Source organism: Panthera tigris, chromosome A1 (genome assembly GCF_018350195.1).
Source record: "Panthera tigris isolate Pti1 chromosome A1, P.tigris_Pti1_mat1.1, whole genome shotgun sequence".
Lineage (NCBI taxonomy): Eukaryota > Metazoa > Chordata > Mammalia > Carnivora > Felidae > Panthera > Panthera tigris.
Window position 1 is genome coordinate 174,768,635 of NC_056660.1, and position 25,525 is coordinate 174,794,159.

Genomic DNA, 25,525 nt, shown 5'->3' on the forward strand with positions numbered 1-25,525 from the left:
TCATAATGAGGGATGAATAAAGTGGTGGTTTGCAGACGCATTCATTAAAGGGAAACATTGGTAAATATAAATGCCTGCAATTGTATTGCTATGTCAATTTAAATTTTATGTATAAGATTAATTTAAAAGAATACAGAATAAGTACTAATTCACACTTGAAAAACACTTGCATAACGCTTGTGTGCATACAACCATATTTAATTAATTTGTAAACAAACACTATTAATTTATAAAGAAAGTAGTTTTTCTATTCAAATATTAAAGTCCCAATACCAACAAAACACACCAAAATTAACATATAATTATGATTCAATTTAAAGTTCCATCTTTAAACTCTTCACAATCTTCTTTGGTAAACGGATCCAAAGATAGGTTAATCCTAAATAAAAGATGACAAAAGTGATTCTTGTTACTATAAGACGGTTAAGAGTCACTAAAATATTTTAACTTTTCTAACATTGCAAAGCAACAGTTAGCCATTCTCTGTATTCACTGTTTTGGTAACTTTCACTTCCAGATTTTTCTTCTCCATTCCAGCACCGGCCAATAATACTGACGACTTCAACAGCCCCATTTACAGAAACTGTGTCACAAAAACTGTGTCACAAAGGCCTTAATCTCCAGGCCACTTCAAGGCACTCACAAGCCAGGGTACCGCTTGGGCAATGTCATCACTTGGCACTTGTGCCTTACTTCTAGGAACTCTGACATTGTTCCTAGCTGACTTATTTCTACACTCCTACTTTTTGTACCCCTACATTCTCACTGAACAAGGCCATTGCCCTCCTTTGGACTGCCAAGCCCCTGGTCTCCTACAAGCTTCATCCGTATCCCCCACCACCCCACCATCACTTCTCATTACTCCTGATTAAGCACCCAGAATCACTCTCTGAAACTGAGAATTGCTCTTCATCCTAGACATCACCGACATTCTGTTCTCCTCCTTTCCTCTCCTCCCATCCTCACACTGAGGTTTTCATGCACATCCACTGCCAGAACTACCTACGACCTTCACGCACCATAGACTGCACACTAGCCTCAGTATGAAACTTCAAGCTGCTCGCTTGGAATTTCTACCTGAACACCTCACTATCACCTAAAATTCAACATGCCAAAATGAAACTCAGTAGCTTCACAAAATCGGTTCTTTCTCTTGACTTCCTTCTTTCTTATCTCCTCATTCTCAGAACTCAAGATGATCTCTCTTATCTCCTATGGCCAATCCTTTGTCTCCTCTCCACAAACTCTGCCACTTCCATTTAAGTGCATTTCACTCACTTGGACTGCTGTTAGAATCCTTGGATTTTCATTTCCTATCTTGCCTCCATTCCAAACCTTTCCACATTAGTAACATCAGATCTGATGTAAATGCAGATCTGATCAATCCACTGCTCTAAAATGTTCTATACTGGTGATGTTTGAGGTATTTGCATAGTCTTTTATTAAGTTTCCACAAAATACTTATTAATTACAAAAGGAAACATAAATTTCCTGAATTTGATCATTGTTGGGTGGCTTTATGAAAGATATCTTTGTTCTTAGGATATACACACTTAAAGTATTAAGGGGTAATATTTTATTTATTTTTTTAATGTTTATTTATTTATTTTGAGAGAGAGAGAAAGAGCATGAGCAGGGGCGGGGCAGAGAGAGAGAGAGAGAGAGAGGCTGAGAGAGAATCGTCAGCAGGCTTCATGCTATCAGCGCAGAGCCCAACATGGGGCTCGATTCCACGAACCATGAGATCGCGACCTGAGCTAAAATCAAGAGCCGGACACTTAACCAACTAAGCCACCCAGGTGCCCCAAGGGGTAATATTTTAAACACACATACATACACACAGGCAAAGAGAGAAAGTGCCTAAGAATGAACCTGCAAATGTGACAAAATGTTAAAAATCAGTGAAGTTAGGTAAAGGTTATGCTGGAGTTCTTTGAATTTTTCTTGCAAACTTTCTGTACTTTTGAAATCATTTAGAATAAAGGGTTAAGAAAATGTTTCATGTTTCTTTACTGTCTATTTAACTGAGTACAAATCCTTGGTCCAGTGCTCACATAGGACCTTTTGAAATACAGTCTCAGTGGACTTTTATACCTTCCCTCACAAGGACTCCATAAACGAGCTTTGATCAAACTATATATTCCTGGACATTTTCTTGGACTCCATGAACTTGCTCACGGCCATGTCTAAAATATATTTCCCTCCCCCACCTTCCATGTACAAAAGTCTGATTTCTTTTTTCCAACACCCATCTTACTTTTCTAGTACTTTCCGAACCCCACTAAACTGGTGTCATCTCTCCCTAGAAATTTAATGAGCCCAGGTAATTAGCAAACCAAGACACAACTGAAATAAATGGAGGAGAGACGATGCGTTCGATTTAAAACATGTAATATTTCAAAATAACTGTAGAATAGCCTGAAGGAATTCAGAGGTCAAAGGCAGAAGAGAGATTTAGGGGTCATACATCAAGAAAGAGTAACTGAAGCTATAAAGTGGGTAAATTATTTTAGAATAAATATGTAAAGAGAGAGTCGACCCAACAACTACTCCTAGGGTAGCGTTGGATATCAAGTGGTAACAGAAGGGACAAATTAAAAAATACACAGAAAATACAGTCAGAAAGGCAGAAAGTGAACCATGTCATAGCTCCCAGGACACTAAAAAAGAAAGACTGAAAGTAGCAGTGAGATAATATTAAATGTGAAAAGTTCAAAGAGAAAATAGAACTAAGAGATATTAACAAACAGAAACACACAAAAAAACCAAAAACCGTGGACCATGGAAAGAGTAGTTACAATAGCACTGTTAAGACAGGGCCCAAATGAAGCTTGTTAAATTTCAACAAATATTTAATGAGGCCTTACTGGGTTTAAGGAAGGAAACAGGCTGGAATTAGCAATGGGTATACACTAAAAGTTGGAGAAGTTAAGATATAAAAGGGGAGGAAACAAAGTCTATACTTTATAATTATCATATAAATGAATTCTTACCAGAAGATGATAAGAAGATTCATCTTGTGTAATCTGAGTCTACGAACAACATAAAATATATGGGAAAATTCAACTTGGCCTCTAGTCCTGGTTTTCCCATTAATAAATACATATTAGGAAATAAGAGTCACAATACATTTCTAAATGTATTTCTATTAGTTTTTGTAATCTGGTTTAAAATTATAATACAAAATAATGAATTACAAGGATACTTGTTTATAACAGGCTATTTCTGGAAAAGCATAGCATATTATTTTAAATTACTAAATAATTCTTACAAGATTACTTGATGTTTAGTAGAAGCCCTCTTACTGAGGCACAAGAGACTGACAAGATCAAGGTTATGGCCAGAGCAAAATTAGATGTAATCTAATATGTTTATTAAAGTAACTGGATCTGGATTAACACTTGGAACAATGTCCAGGTTTCTTGCACGTTGTTCTGCCTATTCAAACATCTTTTTCTCCCAATAAATCACGGACTACTTTTTCTTCCTAATCCCCCCATCTGCCTCATTCTTCTCCTTAATTGAACAAATAAAACCGAGTATCACTAATCTGAACATTGTTCATATGCCACTATAGCAAACAACTTATGCTATTATTGACACAATATTACACTAACAGTCATGAGTTTCCAGTGTGACATTGTTTACAAAATGGCATTCTGTCCTAATTATTATCTTATGAAAATATTCTTCACAAAATTAAATTCTGCAGATTTACTGACTGTCAAAATAGAAGTTGCCATCGAGTGACTGTAGTAAGAGCTGTGCATTCAGCATGGTAACATGTGTATTAGGACAAGCATGTGAAGGAAAGGAAACAACTATTATGATTTATCAATTGATATGGCATTATCAGTTACATAAATTGTATCCAACTTAATTGTTTGAGAATCCAGAATTTCCAGTGACTTTAATAAATATACTAGATCACATCTAATTTTTCTCTGGCCACAATATCAACTCATTATTTTTTTAATATGAAATTTATTGTCAAATTGGTTTCCATACAACACTCAGCACTCATCCCAACAGGTGCCCTCCTCAATACCCATCACCCACCCTCCTTTCCCTCCCATCCCCCATCAACCCTCAGTTTGTTCTCAGTTTTTAAGAGTCTCTTATGGTTTGCCTCCCTATTGATGGAGCTTTAGAACATAGTTTAATTTATGAGTTGTTTTCCAGGAATGAAATAATGACATCAAGGCCATAATTCAAGAGCAGTTTTGTCAAAAGCATTAAATTATACTGCAGCATCCATGGAAAGGAAGTGACCATCAGAAGTGACACAGAATGTGTAATTTTATATTGCAGTTAAAATGTTTGTCTTCGTCAATATGGATGAGTTTTGTAATCTATATTAAAAAGCGGCCATTAAATCACAGGCAAGTGTGGTCCTTTCGCTCAGTAAATTCTCATCAACATTTACCTTCTGCTCTTCTCTACTCACACCTACATCGGCGGTCTAGCCTGTAACTCAGTGCTTTAACATTGTTTGTACTTTTTAATTACGATGAATAGTTGTAGCCTCATTTCTATAGTTCTGTACACCGCATGTGACAATTAGGAAAACTACTAGACTAATGCGACCCAAGGGTGACTGACCTGTTAGGAAAGCCAGTCTTCTTTCATACAATCAACTGTGTTAACTTGCTTTCACTGGGTAGTTGTTGGTATTTCAGCCTGAGTCTGTATTTTGCATTTTCTTCAAGCATTCTAGAAATGACTTTGTATACTTTATTCCATACTCGAACCTTAAAAATATAAACACAGTTAAGGAACACCGAGCAGAAAGGTGGAAATACATTTTGACAGAGGCAACTGGTAGTGACTGAACTGTTGTACCTCAGCTGAAACCACGCTAAGGCAATTCTAGCACTTACAGACCTAAAACTTAAATGTGACGGTTTTCCCACGATCAGTGATCTCTTCTGCTAATTTCCTAGCATTTCCTCTCTGTACTATTTAAATGAGCTACCCTGGGTGAAGGCAATGCCTATAAGGTCCTATCTAAATGGTTCTAACACATTCAATTTTGTTTTCAACAGTTATGAAAATACTGAATTTCTATCCCACTGGGAAATTACTCGATTTTTAATGGGCAAGTGTTTTACATCTCATCTAGTAATAGCTTCATACACTGGATTGTTAGGATTAATGAAAAATATACGTAAAGCACGTACCCCAATGTCTGGCATATTGTAGTTACAAGTAAATATTGGCTATTGCTCTTTTCTCTTCACCCAAGAGGAACTGATTCTCGGAAGAAATATTTCTTAGTATAGTGGGAAGATCAGGTGCACACTCAAATTACATTTGGGGTTAGTCACCTTGAATGCTGTTTTACACTATACACGGATTATAACTCATATAAACTCAAAGCTCAGAAACAATACAATTTGACGTGTCATTATCAACTAACGATTTCTTTAAGCTGAAGTGCTTAAGATACGTGGTGGAAAACAAAGATTCGTAGAGCTACTGATCTCGAATATGTTTAAAACACTCAAGTTGCCATGACATTTGGACAACCAGAGGTGAAAATGGTTCAGCAGTAAAGGTTCATCCTTGTTAGCTTTCCTTCTAGGAAGTAAATGTATGTCCCTTGTCTTTAAAAGAGCAATATGTCGTTAATACAGATACATTATTCTTTTCTGTGAAATCCGTGATTTTCTCCTCATATTACACTACCTATCAGAGTTTGTTATATTCTGTGGAACATATATTTTTATGCTTTGAAAAATCTCCCATTATGTTTTGATTAAAATGTGTTCATATCTTCAAACACTGGAAGGACTGTTCTCTATAGTTAATAAATATTTCCAAACCCAGTTCTATTTCTGCTAAATTAATTCTATTTTCTCATTTCAGTAAATTAAATTTTCAAAAGATGGAACTGTTTTTACTGTTGAATATCTTCACACATTTGTGTTTAGAGAAGTTAATCTAAAATTCAAATATTGCTCGTTCTCCTTTATAATAATATACCTTTTTCTTTTTCTTCATTACTTTCGAAGCTTCATGCAAAGGTATAGGGAAATCAAACTGTTTAGCTAAATTCTTCTGGGTTAAACCTAATTTTAGAAAAAGAGAGAGTGAAAGCTAAAATATCAAGGCCAGCACATATTTTAAAGGATTCACTATCCTGAGAACAAAGACAATTATAAATGTCTCCTGAGCTCTCTTTGGGGATTTTTACACTCGTTGGTGTATTTCTGATCACAAGATGCTACCAGTTTACCAACTAGCTAATACTATGCCGAGGCGAGAAAACCAAGAAAACTAGAGACAAACTCCCTTAGAAATGTCTAGAAATCCCTTAGGAATCTCCTTTCTTTTTTGATTTGAAAGGTGAGTCCCCAAAAAATCAGCAATAGAATAAACAAATACCAGAGGCCACATCTTAACCCAATGCATCTCCAAACTCTCCTTTCTTCTCCGTTCAACTCCAGACACACATTATGCTTTCAACTATTCAAAATGCCTGTGGTTCTTCAAATGTTTTGCTCTTATCCTTCCTAGCCTTTGCACATGCTGTTCTGTCTGGCTAAAACACTCTGTGTGCATGCATGTGTACACACACACACACACACACACACACACACACACCCCTGCCAGGCAAATTTCTACCTGCTCTTCAAGACTCAGCTCACACCATCACCTCCTCTCTACAGTCCCCTGAACAGCACTGGCTCTAGGAATGCTTAGGTCAGAGCACTTAGCACACTTTTATTTTATTTTTTTATTTTTTTTTAATGTTTTTATTTATCTTTGAGACAGAGAGAGACAGAGTATGAGCAGGGGAGGGGCAGAGAGAGAGGGAGACACAGAATCCGAAGCAGGCTCCAGGCTCTGAGCTGTCAGCACAGAGCCCAACTTGGGGCTCGAACCCACAGACCGTGAGATCATGACCTGAGCCGAAGTCGGACGCTTAACCGACTGAGCCATCCAGGCGCCCCCTTAGCACACTTTTATATCACATGTTTATAATGTGTTTCCTCCACTAGGCTGTGACCTCCCAGAGGGTAATAACTATGTGGATCTTAGTCATCTTTCTAGCCACCCTACCAGACACACAGTAGGTACTAATAAAGGTTTGTCAGGAATGAATAAGCTTCCTCTCTCTACTCACCAGACCATACTGCCTTCCCAAATATTAACTGTGAGAAGAAAACCCAAGGGCTTGTGTGTCCAAAGACAAAATCATAAAACACTAAGTATGTGTTCCCTGAAAGCCTTTATATTCCCCTATATTACCCACCTTATTCCTACCCTGCCATCACCACTCTATACCTGGCTTTCTTCCACTCATTCAATATTTAGCTTTCCAGGAACCTTCTCTGATTTCACAAAGCACCCTATATGCTCAGTAATCATAACGTTTACCATGTTGTTTTATTCTTTATTAGAGAGCCAATATCTAATACCATACACATTAGAAATGCAGTAAGCATTCCATTTGTTAGCGAATTAGAGTATGTTCTAAAATGGCATTGCCCAATTTCTTAGAAGCACACCACGAATTCCGTGTGGGGCACACACACAGCACTAAAGAACATTGACTCACACAGTGAGAAACTCATTCTCTCCCATTCTTTTTCATTCTAATTACATCAAGGAGAAAGTTTGGAAGTAGTATGTCATTAAGACTTCCCTGAGACTTGCTCCTCTCTCTTTATGACCACAGACCACCTTTATTAGACAAGCTGTTTGGCTAGAATTTAATAATATTGTTGTTTCTTTATTAGATTGCTTTTAATTAATTTCTATTTGTGGCAAATGGTACAGGCTTGCCGCTGAGGTAATGATGTAACGTGTTCTAAAAAGAAAATTTAGTCGAGAGGGGAAAATGCACATATTAAGTAAATATATTAAGCAAATGATAGTACAGATGAAATGCAGATAGGGCATAGGAAAAGAACTCAAGTCTGCGAAATCTCTGTTCTTCATTTACCCATACGGACCCTTCTCCCCTAAATGCCTAAGCCTTTGGAATACTATACTTGCATCATTCCAAATGTTTTCCATTTGTAAGCCTTTCCTAACCTACACATTACTCGCCGGGGTCAGGATAGGAGCCGTCAAGTCGACCTGTAATTATCGGGGATCTAAAACGTGTCAAGGAGTATAGGGGATGCGAAAAAGAGAAAGGACGAAATCATTTCTTCTACTCGTTTTGCATACTTCACTGAAGGTAGCTCCAGTACATACCAAAGGCTTTGTCCCAACTCGTGTTTCCAAGCTTCCTCTAGCCTTCTTTCTGCACAGTTTCTACACACTCAAAATACGCTTCTGGTTCTTCCCTCATCACTCTCCCTCATGGATCCATTCCCAGGGTTATGCTCACACATTTTTCCCACATATAATTCCTTCCTAGCTCAGCAACATGTGGGACTCTCGTGGAGTTTCTGCCACTGTGAAGTCTTCCCTAATTCTCTCATCCTCAAATTCCTCACCACTCCAAAAGCATTTATTTGGACCTCCACAATAGTATTTGTCATCCCCTATGATATATCAATTATGAATATATCTCCCAAGTTCTGTGAGAACTAACTTATCAGTCTTGCCTGAAATGTTAGATGAGTTTCCTGATTTGCCTGTCCCTGGATTTCTAAACTCCACTGCATCTTACAAACAGCCGAAGATAAATTTGCTTATCTTCCAGAAGTGTAACTGTCTCTGATAGCTTCACTCCACCATTCAAAAATCTTCAGTGACTATAAAATGATTGTCTCCAAGGCATTCCACAATATGGTCCAAAACTTGCTTTTCATTCATTCTACAAATATTTAGTCCATTCTCACTATATACCACTCACTGGAATAACCACCCCCTTCCCTTCAAGCCATCTCTGTTCGGTAAGCCAACATTCACTGGTCATTTATTCCATATCAAACACTGGGCTGGGCCCTATGCATACATTACATACTGCATTTAGTCATTATAGTGACTTATTAAGGTAGGAAATATTATCCCCATTTTACATAGAAGGAAACTGAGGATCAGAGTGGTTAACTAACTTGGCCAATATCGCACTGCTAATAAATGACAGAGCCAAGATTACGTCTTTCTGACTTCAAAGCCAATACCCTTGATAATTTCTACCATCCCACTAGGAATGTCTCCATTCATGTCCCTTGATTTCCTGCCTTTATGCCTCTCCTTTCCCTAAACTATCAAAGCCTTTTGAAGGGGTCCATCTTACAGCATTCAAGTCTACTAGCTTATATTCACATTATTCATTTAGAAGTTCCTTATGAGCGGAATATTTGTCTGATCCATCTATGTCACGAGCACGTAATCTAGTGTCCACAGTGAGGGACACGTTCATGTTGTTGAACAAATAATTCACCTGGTTCCCCAAGAAGAGCTAGGCATAAGCATTTAATAAATGTCCCTGTAATATTAATATTAAATCCACCCAAAACTGAGTAAAACGTAAGCACTTTCTGGCTTGGTTTAAATATACATCTATGCCCCTTAACTCTACTCCTGGTCGCCCAAGCACAGCAGGGGGGGCTCTGAAGTCAAGGGCTCCATCCTCTGCCCAGCTGCCTAGCACAGAAACTTCAGAGTTGGCATGAACCCTTCCTTCTCCATCTTTCTGTCAGTCATTGGTCCTGTGTGCCAGCTCCATTGCTCTGCCTTAGGTCAGGCCTTTCATCTTTGTACTGGACCACTGTGCCCCCTACCAGGGCTGTAGACTCCAGTGTCTCCCAGCCAACCCCATCGTAGTTCTCCTTCCTCCAGATCTGATCCTGTCACCCCTGCCACAAAGGAGCAGCAAAAATCCCAAAAGAGAAGCCAACTAGAGGAAAGACGGACACCTTAGGTCTGCACGGGGTAAAGTTACAACAGCGCAACGCTGCTTTCATAATCCTGCCTACCCAGTTACTTCTAACCGACATAGGTGGGGATCTCCAGCACGAATTCATGTATCCCCTCCCTTCTCCCCACCAGCTTCTTCACCTGCTTTCAGTGTTCTTCACTTCCAATCCACTACCTTGCTGATGGACTATTATTTGTCCTCGCCATTTGTGGCCCTAAAGCAATACAGGCTTTCTGTTGAATCCATTGTATTTGTCCTGGCTTCCTGCCAAAGCTGTAGAGCTCCCCACCACCACCACCACCACCACCACCACCATACTCTTTCCTCTTCTTAGAACAGGACTTTCATTTGTTTCTATTATTCAAAGAAGCTGGAAACCCAGGGCTAAAATGTTTTATACTACCCCCGGATTTTTTAATCCCCAGCAGAGGGGCCAGGAAAAAAAAAACCCCAAAAACAAAAACCTGAGTGCCTTTTAACAATGAGGCCATCAGACGGGCTTGAAGTCCACAATAATGACCCTGCTTAAGTATCTCTGAAGGCTTCCCACCACAGCTCATTCTCAGGAGTCAATCAAATTATACAGAGTACCATTTTATACATCTAAATTATCAAAGCAAATTTAATCTGGAAGGATACCAAACAAATATAGATTATAGAATATAGATTATAGAATATACAGAATATAGATTATTCAACTTGGGCTTCAGTCTTGCCTACCTCCAATTCAATCTCCCTTATATAGATAGCATGGCCTAAATTAATCCAACCTTATCACTTCTCTTGTTCAAAACCTTTCAGTTTAGGATTTCAGAGTCACTGAAGACAATGGGGAAGGCGTGGTAACTGACTTCCCAAAATTTCACCCCAAACAACTTCACCTTTTGAAAATTCTACATAAAACCACGCCCTCAGCATTACTTGAAGACACAGAACATTGAAACTGCAAAATAACTGGAAGTAAAATAAGAAAAATCATTGAATCGCAGAGCTATGATCCCATGTGCTCCCCCCCTCACCCCAAGCAGGGCTTTGCAGCCAACAGGGAAGCCAAAGGAAGGACACTAGAAAAAGTGCCTGCAGGAGGGCTAGAGCAACAGAAAGACTGAATCCACCCTAAATCTGAAAACACTAAGACAAAACCCTATGGATCATAGCACAAATTACAGGGAAGGGAGTTCAATGGTCAATTTAAAGGCCTAGACACCACATAAAGTACTAAACATGCCATTTAATGGGACTGACTCAATTTAAAAGGGCAAGCATGATTTAAAGGGACAGTGTTTCAATTGCATGGCTTCTGGGGGAGAAAAAGAACAAAAAGGAAGGATCATAAATTAGGTCACAAAGAAAACATCGGTAGTACCCATAAAGTGGAGACCTTACAAACACTCTGACTACAGTGCAATAAAACTAGAGTTTACTAACAGAAACAAAAAAGTCCTGAAAATTAAAAATGTTTTAAACTTTAACTCCACAGTGAGAAGGGTAATACAAACTGAAATCACAGAATGAAAAAAAAATAGTGACACTGAAAATACTACGTATTAGAATCTATGGGATTTATAATAGTGGTTAAAGGAAAATTCATTGCACTAAATATTTTTATCAATAAAAAGAATAAAAATAAATGAATGAAATGTCCTGCTGAAAATAAGTATAAAAAGAACACAGTAAACCAAAAGAAAGCATGTTTCATCTTTATTATCTATCTTCATTTTTTAATGAGGAAGAGACCAGAAAAACAAGATGTCTCATTAATAAATCAAAATCCTGGTTTTTTTTTTTTAATTAACAAAATGGACAAGACACTGGCTAACTTGCTCAAGAAAAAGGGAGAAAGCACGTACATACAGAAAAAAAAATGACAATTTGGAAATAAGCACTGAAACACAAGAAATTTTTTAAAATTTTTTTTTAACATTTATTTATTTTTGAGACAGAGAGAGACAGAGCATGAACGGGGAAGGGTCAGAGAGAGAAAGAGAGAGACACAGAATCTGAAACAAGCTCCAGGCTCTGAGCTGTCAGCACAGAGCCCAATGTGGGGCTCAAACTCATGAACCGCGAGATCATGACCTGAGCCGAAGTTGGACACTTAACCGACTGAGCCACCCAGGTGCCCCAGGAAATTTTTTAAAAATCATAAAATACCACTTGCGGACCTCTATGCAAACAGATTTGGAAACGATGAAATATAATTTCCTAGGGAAATACAGATTACTGTTAGACTTAGAAAGCTTGAAGAGAGCAATATCCATAGAAGGTATAAAGAAAGTTGTTAAGGAATTATCCCACAAAAAGCACTAGACCCAGATGGTTTCACAGAAGAATTCTACCAAACCTTCAAACACCAGGTAGTCCCACTGTTCTATAAATTATTCCAGAGCATAAAAAAGAAGGAAAAGTTTATTTTCATTCCTTTTATGAAGTAAGTATAACTCTGATACCTAAACCAGATGAAAATGTACAAAGAAAGAAAAACCACAGATCCCTATCTGTCACAAATACCAATGCCAAAACCTAAACAAATTCTTAGCAGAGTCCAACACTACTTTAAGAGAATAACACATCATAACCAAGTAGGCTTTATTTCAGGAATGCAAGGTTGGTTCAATACTAGGAAATCCATTTATATTATATGCCATACTAATAAATCTAAGGATAAAATATATTTATCTCCATAGATCTGAGAAAGCCTTTGACAAAAATTCAACACCCATTTATGATAAAAACACTGAAAAAATAAAAGTTGAAGAATACTTTTTAATATTTTAAATATAAATGCCTTGGTCCTCAAGCCAGTACCTTATATAATGGGCAACACTAGAGACATTTCCCCTAAGGTCAGGAATAAGGCAAGGATACCCCACAACCTCCACTACTATTCAACATTGTACTCGAGGTATTAGCTGATGTATGCAGTATTATGCATGCAGTAAGATAAAAACAGGCAATATTTTGATACATGGCAGGCATAAGAATGGGTAAAAAAGAAGTGAAATGATCTCTACTTACAAATAATACCATAGTATACCTGAACAGTGACAAAACTCATTCTAATAATAAAAGAATGCAGTGAAGTGCTAGGACCTAAAATTAACACACCAACAGGCTAAGTGAAAGAAGACAATCAGGAAAGCTCATATATTGTATGACACAATTTACACGAGATGTCCAGAAAAAGCAAATCTATGCAGATAGAAAGTTTAGCACTTGCTTAGGGCTGAGGTTAGGGGTAGGGGAGGCCAGTAAAAGGGAACAGTGAGTGTCAATGGATACAGGGTATGGTGCTAATAGGTACCCGGTTCTTTGGAGGGCAATAGAAATGTTCCAAAATTGAGTGTGGTGATGGTCGTACAACTCTGAAAAGCACTGAATTGTGCATTTTAAATAGGCGAGTTGAATGAACTCAATAAACTTTCCAAAAAAAAAAAAAAAAAAAAGCACATGTAGAGGGATGAGCCCTCAAAAGAGAGGCAGGACTTTTCCAGAAGGAACTGCTCTCTATCTTAACTGCGGTGGTGAGTTACTAAAGAATATAACCTTGTCAACCGCCTCAAAATGTATATAAATCAATCCTAAATAAAGGTGATTTCTGAAAGATCAAGAAGTTTCCTATATACAAACAACAAGCATTGAGAGGACTTTACGAAGAGGAACAGACGAGAAGGCCAAACACCTGGAATAAATTTAACAGGATATACGCAAAACCTATGGAAACGTTTCAAATAGAAAACATTCCCGAAGGACACCGAAGCAGATGGAAGAAATGTTTTCAGGGAGGAAGTGACTCAACAGGGTAAAGATGTCGGTTCTGCTCACGCGAATTTGTAAATTCAGCGAGCGCTAGGAACGCCGACAAGCACCCCGACGCCCCCCTCATTCTGGGGGACGCCGGCGGCTCCCTCCGGTGCCCTTCCCTGTCCGTCGGGCTGACCTCACATGACCGGCGTGTGCCCCTGGGCGCCCTCTCCGCCGCACGCGTGACGCCGGGCACGCGAGGGACCCGTCTTTCTGCCCCCCGCGCCGGCAGCCGGACTGACGGGAGGCGGAGCTTGGCCGCCGATGGCCCCAGTGCCCCGCCCCGCACCAAGGCCGCGGGCCGCGGCGGGGCGGGAGGGCTGACAGGACGCTGACGGAAGGCCGAGGCCCGAGGCGCCCCACCGCCCTGAGACGGCGGCCCAGGGGACGCGGGGGCCGACTCCCAGACCGGCCCCCGACGGGCGGCGCGCCCCGCTCCCGCACGCCCGCCGCCCCCTAGGCGCCACCTGCTCGCGCCGCAGCCCGGGGACCGCTCCGCGCGCTCGACGCCGGCGCCGGTGGGGCGGCCGCGGGAGCCCGAGGGCCGGGGGCCAGCTCCGCGCCGGCCCGGGCCGCCGCCCGCGGCTCCTCGGGGCTGCAGCCGGCCCCGCGCCCGGTGCTCCCGCCGCCCCGAGCCCGGCGGCGGCCCAGCTGCAAGACGCCGCCGCACCGGTGCGAGCCGAAGCGCGTCACGTAGACGAAGCGCGCCAGGTCCCGCTCCTGCTCCCTGCCGGCCGCCGCCATCGCCGCCTTGGTCGCGCAACCGCCGTGGAGCTTCCTCAGCGACCCGCGAAGCGCGACGTCCAGTGAGCGGGCACGCCGGCTGACTGAGGGGGGGGGGGGGGGGGAGGGGGGGGAGGGGGCGGGCCACGGGGCGGGGCGGGGAGTGAGGGGCGAGCGCTGGAGCGGGATCGTGGGGCTGGCCGTGGGCAGGGGATGTGCGTGAGGAAGGAGGGACGCCCGGTGATCACTCGGGAGACCGCCCTTTAGAGGGCGGGGGACCCGGAAGGGTTTCTTTGCGGGGATGGTGGACCACTCCGCTGGAGAGTGGTGTTGAGGTTTGGGGACCAGATCACTCGGGGGTGGGGAGCAGACCGTGGGGGCACAGCCCTCTGAAGAAATGAGCTGAACCAAGAAGAGGATGGGGGAAAGGAAGCAGGCCACCGGGGCTCCCTTTCCCGTGGCTGAGGGTGAGAAAGGTTTCAGAGTGATGAGCTGACCCCGGACTTGACCGATCTAGAGTGTCAGTCAATGAAGTTGGGGGCCTGGGGGGAGGGGAGGGGAAACAGCACCCCTTACTGCCACAGGGTTCCGGTGAGACCTTGGCATGGCATATGTTGTGCTGGGCCAAGGGCCTGAGGTAGGCGGCTTACTCATGCCGACTTGAGGCCCATCGCGGTTCTGCTGCTCCCCAGATGGATTACCTGGAGGCTACTTTCCCTCTATAAACTTTGTTTCCCCAGGGGCGCCTGGGTGGCTCAGTCGGTTAAGCGGCCGACTTTGCTCAGGTCATGATCTCACAGTTCGTGAGTTCGAGCCCCGTGTCGGGCTCTGTGCTGACGGCTCGGAGCCTGGAGCCTGTTTCAGATTCTGTATCTCCCTTTCTCTCTGCCCCTCCCCTGCTCATGCTCTGTCTCTCTGTCTCAAAAATAAATAAAAATTAAAAAAAAAAAAACTTCGTTTCCCCAGATGTAAACTCCGCATGACTGGGTTGTTAAATCAAAATAAGGCATTTTAAGCATCTGGCACATAGAGATAGTTCCCTTAGACTTAGACTTAACATTTCACATTTATTGAGTGCATAGCCTATGAAGTGCCCATGGTAATATCTTTACATTTATACTTTACAAATGGTTTTCCCATAGACCACCCTTTTAAATCCATCCAGCATTTTATAGCAGAGGAACTGAAGCTCCAAAATGAGTGACTTCCCCCAAAGTAATAGGCAGAGACATATTTTTCTTAAAATGAATCTTTTTCATTGAATTATAAATACGTGCAGAAAAGTGCCCTGATCATCAGTATCCAGATGGATGAATTTTCACACACTAAATATATCCATGTAATAGCCACCCACGTTCAGAAACGGTGCAATGCAGAAGCACCTCATGTCCTCACCCAGGCCCAATCCCTTTCCCTCCTTTCCCAATTCAAACCGCATCAGTTAGGTTTGCCCATTGTGTTTGACTTCCTTCACTCAAGTTGTGTTTGTGAGATACAAGGTATGGCACGAGTTTGTACATCATTTGACTACACCGCCATTTATTCATCGGTTCCACTGTTGGTGAACATTTGGTTGTTTCCAGTTTGAGGCCATTATGAATAGTCCTGCAAGGAACATTAAAATATATCTTTTGGGGCGCCTGGGTGGCTCAGTCGGTTAAGCGTCCGACTTCGGCTCAGGTCACGATCTCGCGGTCCGTGAGTTCGAGCCCCGCGTCGGGCTCTGGGCTGATGATGGCCCAGAGCCTGGAGCCTGCTTCCGATTCTGTGTCTCCCTCTCTCTCTGCCCCTCCCCCGTTCATGCTCTGTCTCTCTCTGTCTCAAAAATAAATAAATGTTAAAAAAAAAATTAAATAAAATATATCTTTTGTTGAACATATATCACAAGGGGTATACTTTATTGCTTAGGGTATTCATAGGTTCAGCTTTAGTAACTACTGACAAACAGGTATTTAAGTGGTTGTACAAATTTTCACTTCCACCAGCAAAGCATGAGAATTCCAGTTGCTCCACATGTTCATTTTGCATTGTCAGTGTTTTTCATTTTAGCCATTCTGATGGGTATGTGTATTAGGGCTTTCCAGAGAAACAGAACCAATAATGATGTGAGTGTATATGTGTGTGGAGGGACAGAGAGAGAAAGGTTTTAAGGAATTGGGTTACATTAGAATGTAGGCTGGCAAATCCAAAATCTTCAGGATAGGCCAGTAGGCTGGAGACCCAGGGAAAAGTTGATGCTGTAGTTCGGGTCTGAGGACCAACTGCTGGCAGAATTTTCCCTTCTTCAAGAGAGGTCATTAGTTTTCTATGAAGGCCTTCAACTGTTTGGATGAGATCCGTCCACACTATGGAGGATAATCTGCTGTCCTCAAAGTCTACCCCTCTAAATGTTAATTTCATCAAAAAATACCTTTGCAGAAACATCTATGATAATGTTTGACCAAATATCGGGGTACTGTGGCCTAGCCAACAAGACATGTGAAATTAACCAACACAGTGTGATATTGCTTTCTTGTAATTTGCATTTCCCTGATTACTTAGGAAGTTAAGCTCATTGGCTATTTGGATATCATCTTTTGTGTTTAAATCTCTTGTCTATTTCTATATGGGATTTTCATCTGGTTCTCGGTCGTTAAGAGGACTTTTTAAAAATATGTTCTGTATATTAGTTATTTGTTAGTCATATGTATTGTAATTTTTTTCTCACCTTGTGACTCACCTTTTTATGCTGTCTACGAACTCTTAATAAATAAAAGTTTTTAACTTTAGTCCAATACATCCGTATTTTTCTTTAGAATTATACTTTTTGTGTTTGATTTAATAGATCTTTGTCTATCCCAAGAAGTTCTTGGCTACCTTTTAGAAGCTTTATTGATTACACTTCACATTTAAATATTCAATCCACCTGGAATTGATTTTTATGAATAGTATAATATAGAGATTTAAGAATCATTATTTGTTTATATGGATATCTAGTTCATTTTGGCTAAAACCTCCAGTATAAGGTGAACACAAATGATAGTGAACATCCTTGTCTTATTTCTGTCCTCAAAGTAAAGTTTCAATGTTTTATTATTAGGTATAATAATAATTAAGTACTCTAGTCGCTATAAATTTTTTTTTAATCATGGTATTTGTCAGATTAAGGAAGTTCCCTTCTATTTTCAGTTTAGTTTGGTGTTAAATTTTATCCAATACTTTGGCTATAATCTATTGAGATGGTTATATAATTTTACTCCCTTTGTCTGTAAATGTGATGAATTGCGTCGATTGAATTATAATGTTAAACCAACCCTCTATTCAGGGATAAATCCTACTTGCTTGTGGCATATTATCATTTTATATGATTGATACACTTCTAAATTTTATTTTTCAATGTTTTCTTTAGACTTTCCACTTCTGTGTTCATGACAGAGAATGACTTAAAACTTCTTTCTTACGTATTTGGTAGAATTCATTGATGAAGACACCTAGGCATGAAGTTTTCTTTGTAAGAAGGTCTTTAGTAGTTATAGAATTATTCAGATTTTCTATTTCTTTTTGGGTCCATTTAGTAAACTGTGTTCTAGGATTTGTTCAGTCTGTATTTTAAAGCTTAGTAGCAAAAAATGTTCAAATATTCTTTTATTATCTTCTTAATGTCTCTAGGAGCATTGCAAGATCCTCCTTTTCATTCCTAATATTGATAATTTTTGCACTATTTTTTCTGATTTGGTCTCAACAGTAGACCATCAGTTTTATTAATCTGTTCCGAGAATTAACTTTTGGCTTTGCCAATTCCCTCTGTTGTTCTTTAATTCTTTCTATAACATCCTGTGATGGATACTTAAATCATTGATATTAAGCCTTTTTTTTTTTTTGTAATGCAGGCACATAAAGCAATACATTTTCCTCTGAGCATAGCTTTAGCTGCATGCCATAAGTTTTGTATTTCATATTTCCATTATTCCATTCAAAATATTTTAACTGTAGTTTCTTAGACATATGGGTTGCTTATAAGTATATTGTTTCATTTCCAAACATTTGAGAGCTTTTCAGTCTTTTTGTTATTTATTTTTAACTTAGTTCCATTGTAGTCAGTGACTATACTCTGAATGATTTCATTCCTTTGAAATTTTCTGAAACTTGTGTTAGAATGCAGCCTGTGGTCTACTTTTGGGAACTACCTGTGTGCAGTTGAAAAGTATGTGTATTCTGTAGTTGTTGGGGCGAGTGTTCTATATATGCAAATTCGATCAAATTTATGAAGTGTCTTATCTAGGTTTCTTTTTTTAAATATTTATTTACTTTAGAGAGAGAGAGTGCACACGGGCACACACACAAACAGGGGAGGAGCAGGGAGAGAGGGAGACACAGAATCCGAAGCAGGCTCCAGGCTCCGAGCTGTCAGCACAGAGCCTGACATAGGGCTCAAACCCATAAGCTGTGAGATCATGACCTGAGCGGAAGTCAGATGTTTAACTGAGTGAGCCACCCAGGAGCCCCTTATCTAGGTTTCTTAATGTATCCTTGTTGATTTCTTTTCATCTGTTTTGTACTATCAGTTAAATAAGGTCAGACTGTTCTGTAAGTTGCTGACAAAGGTGTGCTGAAAATCATCCTCTATAGCTCTGAATTTTTTATTCTCTTAGTTTTGTCAGTATTTGCTTTGTAGGTCTTTAACTGCTGTTAGACGCCTACACATTTACAATTGTTGTATCTTCTGGTAATTTGACCCTTTGATTTTTATGAAGTATTAGCTCTAATGATGCTTCTTGGAAAATATTCTGGTGGTTATTGTTTCATGGTATATCTCCATTATTTTACTTTCAACCTTTTTTCCTTATAATGTCTGTTGTAAACAGCATATAGATTTTTTTTGGTAATTCTACAATGTATTTTAAACATCATGAGACATTAACATTATTATTGTTTTATACAGCCAGTATTCATTTTGACTTACCAAATTTTGATAAATCTACCTTCTCTGTTGTGTTTTCATTCATTCCTACATACCTGTTTTTCCAAATGGGATTATTTTCTCTCTACCTGAAGAACAGCTTTAACATTTTACGTTAGTGTGGTTGTGCTGGTGATGAATTCACTTAGTCTTTTTTGTAACTACTTTCATAATTTTTTTTACATTTATTTATTTTTGAGACAGAGACAGAGCATGAACGGGGGAGGGTCAGAGAGAGGGAGACACAGAATCTGAAACAGGCCCTAGGCTCTGAGCTGTCAGCACAGAGCCCGACGCGGGGCTCGAACTCACGGACCGCGAGATCATGACCTGAGCCGAAGTCGGCCGCTTAACCGACTGAGCCACCCAGGCGCCCCTTGTAACTACTTTTAAAGAATGTTTTTGCTGAATATCAAATTCAAGCTCGCCCGCTATTCTTTCAGCACTTTGAAGAAATTCTATTGTCTTGTGATTGCTATTTCTTTTGAGAAGTCAACTGTCAGTCAGATTACTGCCCCTTTAAAAGTGGTGCAAGTTTTCAGGGCACCTGGGTGGCTCAGTCGGTTAAGCAATCCGACTTCGGCTCAGGTCATGATCTCACGGTCCGTGGGTTCGAGCCCCAAGTTGGGCTGTGTGCTGACAGCTCAGAGCCTGGAGCCTGCTTCTGATTCTGTGTCTCCCTCTCTCTCTGCCCCTCCCCTGCTTGTGCTCTGTCTCTGTCTCTCAAAACTACACATTGATAAAAAAAAAGTGATGCAATTTTCCCCTCTGCCTGTTTTTCAGATTTTCTTTTTGTCTTTGCTTTTCAGCACTTTTATCACGAAATAGTCGACTGAGTATGGTGTTCTTGTATCTATAGATCCAGCTTGGACTTCATAGTGCTTTTTTTTTTTTTTTTTTTTTAACGTCTATTTATTTTTAAGACAGAGAGAGACAGAGCATGAACGGGGGAGGGGCAGAGAGAGAGGGAGACACAGAATCAGAAGCAGGCTCCAGGCTCTGAGCCATCAGCCCAGAGCCCGACGAGGGGCTCGAACCCATGGACCGCGAGATCATGACCTGAGCTGAAGTCGGACGCTTAACCAACTGAGCCACCCAGGTGCCCCTCATAGTGCTTCTTGAATGTGTGATTTGCTATCATTTATCCGCTTTGGTAGATTCTAAGCTATTATTTCTCCAGCCGTTGCTTCTGCTTCATTCTTTCCCTTTTTTTCTGAGACCCCGCTACACATATTAAGTCTTCTTTTACCCTGTTCCATATATTTCTTTTGCTCTTTCCTGTGGTTTCCGTCCTTGGTTCCGTCGTCACTTCTGTCTGGTTATTTTCTGTAGACCAGTCCACTAGTCCACTTTCCACGAATTCACTAACCTGCCATCAAATTCTAAATTTCAGTTACGTTTTTCAGTTCTGGAATGAAATGGAAACTGAGTTTTCTGCCTCTGAATTTCTTCAGAATATTTTCTAGAACGTATTGATCAGGGTGGTTTTCCATCCCATTAGGATCCGTGCAACCACTTTTTTTCTTTCTTGTTTTTTGGTTACTTGATTTTTGAATCCTGGTGTTCTGGGGAATTTGTGCATGCCAGATAATGTATAATTAAAACTATAGATTATTTGAGAGTCTGGATAATATTTATCTTTCGTTTCTGGCAGGCAGGTAGGGTAGGGGAGTTTGAATTGATTTATAGCTTCGCTTGAGTCTTTATAAAGGTCGGTGTATATCTTGTTCAGTCTTGCTCCTTAGAATGTAGTTCCTCAGATGTCCCAATGTAAAGCCTGGGGCATTTACTAGGCCCTCCTTGGGTGACCTTGAATGCTAGGCTGCCACTCATAACCTGGGCAGCATCTGGGGAGGGGGGAGAATTATGGTGGAGAGTCCTCTTGGTGGTTCTCTAGTGTTTGATTGTCTTCTTGGCAGGAGAGACGCTGGACCTGACACAAACTAGTGCCCCCCCGGCCACCACAGGGGTGGGGCAGAGGCAGGGACCAGAGAAGACCGGCTTCCACGCCTCACCAGCGTATTCACTCTCACTGGGCCCACCCTGTGCTCCACTGGCAGTCGGTGGGGATGGCCTCTGACGGGACTGCCAGCAGGATGTCAAGAGAGCCAGGTGGGTGGAAGCATTTCCCAAAGCCAGAACCTTCTCAGGGTTCAGATCTCATCCCAAAGGACCCTCCTGAGAGTAGCCCCCCGGGGTCCCTCTCTCCAAAGCAGCCTCTGTGCCCAAGTCCCTTCCTCACCCAATGTCTTTCCCGCAGGCTGCGAGGTTCTTTCTAATGGAGCGGCTTACCCCACAAGCCACTTGTCACCCCACAAGCCCTCCAGTTGCTACATGAAAGCAAGGACCCTGACCCTTTTGTCCCCACAGCCTGTCCCCAGGCACTTAACGCAGTGCCTGACACACACGTTCCACACTCCCCTGTTGTATTTATGAAGAAATAACGAAATGAGTGGCTAGACGCATTAGAAAAGGCCAACAAGAGAAGGAAGTTGCTCAGCTAACTTCCTCCACCAGGTGGCAGTCACAGCTCCCATATAAAAGAGGATCGCCCCTTTCAAGGAGAAACCACTCCGTTTTTATTTTTGCCAAGGAGTTAGTAGCCTGAATTCAAACCACGGCTCTTTCCTTTGGCTTTTCGAAAGTAACACTTGGAGAAGGTGCGTTCCCAACCCGTATGTCCCGTGGGGCGAGTGGTCCTGGCTGCCTGCGCAGGGGGCAGGCTGGGGTAGTGCTGCGTAGAAAGACCAGGGGCAATTGTATAAGAAGGCATCTCAGCCCACAAGAGATATCTGCTCCTCCGTCGCCCCTCATCAAACAGCTGCAGGAGCTGAAAGAAAAACCAACGGATGCATATTCCTAGCCATGAATTTCATTTGGCCAGTCGTAGGCCTGGGGACATATGGTCCCCTCCCCACCAGGAGGCGGCCGCTGACGACTGTCGGATAAGGGCCTTCCCACCTCATCCGTGCTGAAGTGCTGTTCCTTCACCCTCCACTGGCTCTGACGAGTACTTCCCGCAGCTTCTGCCTCGTTCCTGGGAATGTACAGGGTGGGGGACCTGGACCGGTCCTTGCTGCTGAGCCCTAACTTCCAAAGAGCTAACCTCAGGGACTCCTTGAGAAAGAAAGCGGCCCAGGCCAATTCCATGTCAGGGGGTAGGAAGCAGGGGGGAAGGTAGGTTTTTTAACAGGAAGAAATTGTGATATATTTTAAAACGCTTACATTAAACAAATAAAGCTTTCACCCTCAAAATACAACTTAGAATTCTGTGTTTCCCAAGGAATTATAGGGGTTCCTCTTTAAGACTGGATCCTTTATGTGTTACAGGCAGAGGACGAGGTAATGGTACCTGAGTTTAAAATGGTACCAGAGGGGCGCCTGGGTGGCTCAGTCGGTTAAGCGTCCGACTTCAGCTCAGGTCACGATCTCACGGTCCGTGAGTTCGAGCCCCGCGTCGGGCTCTGGGCTGATGGCTCAGAGCCTGGAGCCTGCTTCTGATTCTGTGTCTCCCTCTCTCTCTGCCCCTCCCCCGTTCATGCTCTCTCTCTGTCTCAAAAATAAATAAACGTTAAAAAAAAATTTTTTTTTAAATAAAATAAAATGGTACCAGAGTTTAAAGGCGTGTGACGGTTCAATTCTATTCTCATACCTGTCAGCAGATTTCTGCGGCCTTTGTTTCACCTGAGATAAGGTCTCCCCCTCCCTTTTTTGGCCCTTTGTGAATGAGAGAACCACGGGATGGGACGCAGCAGCTCAACACTGAGTAAGTTGGGATTGAATGGATGGGAGGACCCCGCCCTGTGGGGAATGCAGAGAAACTTCACTAAACCTGGTGGCAGGGAAATCAAGTATTCCCTCCCTCCCCTGCTGCCTCCACCACCAAATCGACACCCACTCTCACCCATACACATGCACACACACATGCTTTGGCCCCTGGTTTTTAAGCCCCATCTCTAAGATTAATTAAATTGTCTGTGTCATTCATCTAGCTCATCTTCTTTCCGGAAAACCCCTCCGAATTAAACTAATGCTTAATCCGAATTAGAGCCCATCCAAGGCATCTAAGCACCGCTCATTACTTGCTAAAGCAGGATCTCTCTTGCCCTTTCAAACAAACAAAGGATTTCAATGAGACCTCCCAGGACAGGGACGGGAACGGGGTAAGAAGTTCCCTTTGTAAGCGACATGCTCCTTTGGAAGCTTCTGTGTGTCTAGGTAGGATTAGAACTGCCTCGTTTCCTCCGGGTTCCCCGAAGGTTTCGCTTTTGCAGAAGCGTGCCAAGGGAATGGGATTAGGACCGCTTGGTAAATTGTGCTTCCTCCAAAATTAGCACAGCGTGGACCCAAGTCGTTCTCACGTATCCCTCACTCCAACCTATAGCCTTCCCGTGCCCACCTCTCTCCGTTCTGCCATCACTCTGGCCCATGCCGCTGTCATCTGCCAACATCCACCGTCCTCACTCACAGACACCCCTGCCATCCCTTCCTAAATTGTTCTTCTGCTCCCACTCTAGCTCCCCTCGGACCTAGTCTCCACACCATCACCAGAGTAATCCCAACTCAGTTCCCACCCTTGCCCTGCAGCTCCCTTTCAGCAGCTCTGCGTCTGATTTAAAACAAAACCCAAAGCCTCTGCCCCGGCTAACAAAGCCCTGCTTTATCTGGCCCTTTGGCCTCTCTGAGCTCATGCCACGACCTCTTCTTCCCCTTGTTGCTGTGTCCAGCCACACTGCTCTTCCTGAAGTATGTCAAGCTTGGTCTTGCCTCAGGACTCTTGCATGTGCTGTTCCCTCTGCCCAGAATACCTTTCCCTTATATGTCACCTTGGCTTGTTTTTCTCCTTATTCAGGTCTCGGCTTAAATCTCGCCTAGAGATGCCTTCTCGAACCTCCCAGTTCAAGTAGCTCCACTTCTCGTCTCCACCAAGTTACCCGGTTTTATTTTCCTCGTGACTCTCAGAACATTTTCCTGTTTGTATATGTGTTTGTTGATTATCTGATTTCTGCTTCTGAATGTAAATGCCTACAGGACAGAGACTTCGCCCCCACAATATCCCCAGAGCCCAGAGCAGTGCAAACACTTGGATGAATGATTGACTGAACAAGGAAACCCCTCAATATAATTCTCCTTTGCAGATTTCCACCTTTGGCTAATAGAGGGCAAGTTCAAAATTCAGATGAGTGGTTCTGTGCATAATAATGCTTTATCTTTGTAAGGCACTGTCTCCTGAGAATGTCCTGGCAACTCCCCATGTTGGGAACAGGCATCGCATCTTGCCAGGGCTCAGAAGTTGAAATGACTCACCCAAACCTCTCTCTCTTACACACACAGGTGAGGTCTCAAATCCAGGTCTTTGTTTACAGGACGTAAACGCCAAGAGGACAGAGACTTTGCCTGTCTCGTCCCCACAGTATCCTCAGGATACATAATATCCTCAGCAGGTATTTGCTGGAGAAATGAGGGATACATGAATGAGCAAACTCCTGGGTAGAAGTCTCTCTGTGAGACGGAGGCACAGTCTAAAATAAAGCCGATTCCGACCTTTCACCCCATCTGGCTGCTCTGCTCTCCGTATCCAGAGGACGCTCCTCCCCTCTTGGCCCCTGGATCCTGGGTCTGAGAAGCTTCCAGCTCAGGAGGTGTGCGCACCACCCCTCCCAGCCACTATGCTCGCCCTGTCCTTGGGACTCCAAGGTTTAAAAATTCAAGGCTTGGGGGCGCCTGGGTAACTAAGTCGGTTAGGCGTCTGACTTCAGCGCAGGTCATGATCACATAGTTTGTGAGTTCGAGCCCCACACGGGGCTCTCTGCTGTCAGGGCGGAGCCCGCTTGGGATCCTCTGTCCTCTTCTCTCTCTGCCCCTCCCCCACTGGTTCTCTCCTCTCTCTCTCTCTCTCTCTCTCTCTCTCTCTCAAAATAAATAAACCTAAAAAAATTTTCAAGGTTTTCACGAGGCCAAAGTTCTTGCTTCTCCGCATGGTCTGTGATGCAGCAGTTCGGAGAAGCAGTTCTGAGAGCTTGTTAGAAAGACAAGAGTTTCAGGCCCCCAGGAGTGCTGAACCAGAGCCTGCATTTGAACAATATCCCTAGCTGAACTTGGTGCCCATTAGGACTGAAGGGCTCGGAGCTACCTTTATCTGGCATTCCGATCTCTATTTTGCTTGTGAAATACCCGAGCCTTGGGGCCCCATCAGCTCTCAGGCCCTCCTTCTGAAACACAGATCCTTTGGC

The 25,525-nt window shown here is 42.3% G+C and overlaps 2 long non-coding RNA genes across 3 annotated transcripts; one reads left to right on the forward strand and one right to left on the reverse strand.

Moving 5' to 3' along the window:
• CA1H5orf47 lies at positions 1 to 14,430 on the reverse strand. Of its 2 annotated transcripts, XR_006219862.1 has the most exons (5): positions 14,098 to 14,430; positions 5,986 to 6,071; positions 4,652 to 4,751; positions 2,994 to 3,032; positions 1 to 379 (listed from the first exon to the last, which is right to left on the reverse strand). It is a non-coding gene; the product is annotated as a chromosome A1 C5orf47 homolog (long non-coding RNA). The 2 variants fall into 2 exon arrangements; XR_001510346.2 differs by lacking the exons at positions 5,986 to 6,071; positions 14,098 to 14,430 and having other exon boundaries at positions 4,603 to 4,744.
• LOC102970701 lies at positions 14,357 to 22,718 on the forward strand. The gene is made up of 3 exons (XR_006219864.1): positions 14,357 to 14,436; positions 21,212 to 21,404; positions 22,623 to 22,718. It is a non-coding gene; the product is annotated as an uncharacterized LOC102970701 (long non-coding RNA).
• The last annotated feature ends 2,807 nt before the right edge of the window (positions 22,719 to 25,525 follow it).